Here is a 4472-nt window from a genome sequence, read left to right as displayed (position 1 = left end):
GTGCTCAGGGGACCAGGGTCTCTCCCATTCCCTGCTGGTCCCCCCTGGTAAGTTTACAGATGGCCACTAGATCCCCTCTCTGCCTTCTCTTGTGGAGGCTGAACAGGTTCAGGTCCCGTAGCTCCTCCTCACAGGTATTCAGTTATCACATGAAAAGATGCATAGTGATATGGATTGAGAGATTACAAAAAGAGTTAAAGTAACTATACTGACTGCTGCTGTTTCACCTGTCCCATTATTAGTTGGCCAAAGATTTCAGATATACAAAATTATAGCCCACAGGCTGAATCTGGTTTCCATAACTGTTCTATCCAGCTAACCCAGGGGCAGGCAATTATTTCAGGCAGAGGGCTGCTTACCAAGTTGTGGCAAGCTGTCAAGGGCCGCATGGGTAGCCCCACCCCTTGGCAGGTGCCCCGCCCCTGGTCACCCATCTTGGGTCAAATGTCCCAATGTCTTGGGACAGCACCTGGGGGACCAGAGCAGTACGCAGGCTGGCAGGGGTCTGTAGAGCCGGGCTGGGCTGCACCAGCGGGGGGGGGGAGCCGGCTCAGCTCAATAGAGCCCCTTCCAGCCGGGACCCTGTACCCCTGCTGCCCTGCTCTGGGCCCCACCAGCACTGGCCCTGGGACACAAATGTGGGCCCTGCTCCCACACCCGCTCAATCCCAGTGACCCCCAGCCCCACAGTACAGACGAGGGGCAGCATGCAGCCCTGACCCCCTGCTTACCAGCTGGTGCTGAGTGCGAGGAAAAATGGCCCCTTGCCCGTGCTCCCTGCTGCAGCCGCTTGCAGTCCGCGCAGGGCTATCCTGAGCAGGCACAGGCAGCCCCACGTGGGCTGCAAGCCGCTGCAGCGTGGAGCAGCGTGCGGCTGGCCACAGGGCGGGCAAGGGGCCATTCCCCCACTCAGCACCAGCTTGTAACCTGCCCCCACTACCAACCTGGGCCCCCAGCTGGCTTTGGGCTCACCTGTCAGGGGTGTGCACAGCAGCAGCAGCTGCAGCCCCCCCCACTTGCCACGTTGGGCAGCGTTTGCTGCTGCTGCCCACCCAGAGCTCATGCACTGGGCAGCAGCAGCAAATGCTACCTGGCGCAGCAAACGGGGGAGCTGCAGCTGCTGCCGCAGAAATGCAGCCCCGAAGGGCGAGCCCAGAGCCAGCATAGGGCCCAGGCTGGCTGCGCAAGCGGGTTACAAGCTGGTGCTGAGCGCAGGGGGAGGGAAGCAGCCTCTCACCGGCCCCGTGCCCAGCACCCCACGCACTGCACTACAGCTGCTTGCAGCCTGCATGGGGCTGCCTGTGCCTGCTCAAGACAGCCCCACATGGGCTGCGAGCAGCTGTAGCAGGGAGCTCTGGGCACGGGGCGGGCCCACTTTTCCCCCAAGCTCCACACCAGCTCCTCCCCCTCCACCTGAGGTTCTGGCACCAGGGAGTCACTCAGTCCCAGGACAGAAGCCCCTCCTGGGGCTTTGGGCTGGGGCCAGACAGGCCCTGCTGTTGCACGGGCTCTCCAGGGCTTCCCCTGGGTCCCACTGCCCTTGGTTCCTGTCCATCTTTGACAGGAACAAAGGGCAGATAAATTTTAATTTTCTAAATTTTTTTAGGGGCTCCGCAAGCCAGATACAATGGCCTTGCAGGCTGCATTTTGCCCACCCCTGAGCTAACCAGTAGTCTACTGAACTACTAGTAGTTGGGGGGACATGACTTGGTGGACAAGGACATGGCCTTTGGTGGCAGACTCCCAGACCTGTGTTGCAGCTCAAACAGCCCAATACTGCCACCAATCCCTGGACCCATACTGGATGCAGTTACTGCTGGCCCTGTGGATCTGACCTGGGAGGAATCCCCATGGTTCAGATCCAGCCCAGGACCCAGGGTAAATCTGACCCCCTCCTCTCCTACCCAGATATAACTTCAACTTAAAAAAACTAATGGTATTGCAGGTATTGTGATACCTGCCTTATACTTAAGTCAGCGAGAAGTGTCAAAAATGAAAGAATTAAATGCCCCATTTCAAATACTAACTGTGTTTTGAGAAATTACTTTGGGGGAGTTTAAACTCCCGAGACAGGCTTTTTTGCCTGAAAGAGCAAGAGCAGCTACCCCAAACAGAAGCTATGCTAACAGCATCCACCTTCTGCCAGCAGAGGAATATAGGCTATGCCATGGGATATGATTTTTTCACATCCCTAGCTGACAAAGGTATGCTTGCAAAACTTTTAATATAGGCACGATTTCCAAGTCATCTTCTTTTAGCAAAATATCAGAGCAGTACCTTGAAATTCTTTTAGAGTTACTTATCAGTACAACACTTAAAATTAAGCTTAACGTTAGTCTTAATTACTGCCTGAATTGGGACCCAATATTTGCAGTGTACTTTGGACATTTCTCTCAATGGGTCTTTGGCACTATGGACCAGCCCTGTGTCCCTCATCCAGCACAGGACCAAATGAGTTTGATACCCCTGCTTTAAAGGAAAAAGTATGCAAACGCATACTTTGTCAGCTCACTTGCAGATATGAAATAGGATCTTCAGCTAATCATCCAATATATTGTCCTGCTGAACTGAGCTGTCAAATCTACATTAGACTATAACATACTTCTTGAAGAATCTGTTCTATACACCACTGAAGCTCAACAGATGTCTGTCTGAGCATAAAGGGGATATTATACTTTTTCCCGTAATAATAAATAAAAAACCCACCTTATTCTTACATAACTCTTTCATAAGTAGATCTCAAACCACTTCATAAGTGAGCATCATCATTATTACTACTCCAGCTCAGGGGTCTTTGATCAAATCTGAGACCCCTGGGGAGTCGCCCCACAGGGAGGTGGTACCCAGCATGCACTGAGTGAGGGATTGGCAGCACACATCACACAGTGCTCAAGCTACTTGCTACCACCCCAGCCCTCCTACTCCAGTCTCCCATTACCCTTGCCATTGGCCATGGGAACAAGCTGCACTTAGTGGTGAAGGTAAGCAGAGGCTGCAGTAAAGGGGATGCTCACAGTCCTTGGAACAAAGCAGGGAGGACTGGGGGCTGCCGAAGGGACAGCCCAGTGTTTGTAAAAGGTTGACAACCTGTGCTCTGACTATGCAAAACCCACTCAGAGATCTGCTAACAGAGGTTACTCATTGAAAAATGACAGCCTCATGAATACATATGCATACCTGACTTGCCAGGGGAAAGAAAAAGAGCAACTGGAAGCTCCTGCTTCTGCTGCATCTTACTTTGCATAAGGCTGAAATTAAACAAAGTCCAACCCTCCTTGAGGCTCTCTGATTTAGAGTCTTAAGACTTCCCACTACTCCTCTGAGGGAGGGTCTTATTATGTATTTCAGTGATGGTTTTACACATCTGCCCAAAAAAGTGACATTATATTTGACAAGATGCACATCAGCCCTGTACCTTTGAGTGTCTTGGCCTCAGCAATTAAGAGGGATCACAGTTTTAGGTGGGACAGCAGATGCTTAACAGGTTAAAGGGCCAAATTTGGCAGTTTTATTCATATCAGGTAGTACATATTCATACACTCAATCCCTATGAAAGCGTTTGTGCAAGTGTTACTCACTCAACAACAACCAGGCTTCAAGATGTAAGGACAAGGTAGGGAAGTGCTTAGAAACGCACCACCTTTGCTGCACCATTCAGTTATGCATAGCTTTCTGTAAGCCTTCCTGCTTTTGATGAGATTGCTCATGCTTGTTCTCTGGAACCCCACAGTGGAAAGATTGCCATAAATACCATTATAGCAAAGCAGGTGTCTCCCCAGCACATTTCTTATCTATCTTCTGGCTAACCAATAGCAGCAGAACCCAGAGGTACTTACTACAATACCTAGTCAATATGCATAATAGCTCCCAGTTAAGCACTGTTTAATTGTCTGGGGGGGGGGGGGTAAATACAGCCATTGATGCTCTCTTTAAAACTCAGCGGGTACTAGTTTCTGCTTCCCTGTAAGGCGACTCACAACTGTATCCCTTTCTTGCAAATGAACCAGATGTGCTCACAAAAACCTAGGCTTAGAGCACATCATAAGAACCACACACTAAGAAGGTGCTGTGAGGGTGGCTGGGCACCAGTTTTAACATTAGAGGCATCCAAAACTTCGTTTGCCATATACTGTACACAGCAGGCGGGTCTGCCACGATGGCGGGCACCACACGCAGCGCCTAGGCCCAAAGCAGGGCCCGGCCCAGCCCGCTGTGCTGTGCCCAACCGGAGTGCTGGCGCATGCGCACTACGGCAGTAACGGGAGCCCGCCCCCCCCCACCGCTCAGGCACCCACCGGAGCCACGCATGCGCGCTGGACGGCGGGGAACGGGGCTGCCGGCCTCGGCGGCCCCAGTTGCCCCCCACCCCCGGCTCCGCCGCGCATGCGCAGACGGGCAAGAACGGGGGGGGGAGCGAGAGCGTTTCCCTCTCATCCGGGCACCTAACCTGCCGCTGGCACGGCGCGGCTCCGG

The 4472-nt window shown here is 52.7% G+C and overlaps 1 protein-coding gene across 1 annotated transcript in view; it reads right to left on the bottom strand.

The window, feature by feature from the left end:
• Positions 1-4472, bottom strand: part of PNISR (PNN interacting serine and arginine rich protein) — a 38060-nt gene that overhangs the window by 33169 nt on the left and 419 nt on the right. The window lies entirely within an intron of this gene.

This window comes from Gavialis gangeticus, unplaced genomic scaffold, assembly GCF_001723915.1.
Source record: "Gavialis gangeticus isolate Ggan-Ray unplaced genomic scaffold, GavGan_comp1, whole genome shotgun sequence".
In the NCBI taxonomy this organism is placed as follows: domain Eukaryota; kingdom Metazoa; phylum Chordata; order Crocodylia; family Gavialidae; genus Gavialis; species Gavialis gangeticus.
Note: the sequence above shows the minus strand (reverse complement) of the source record. Positions and strands in the feature narration are given on the sequence as shown.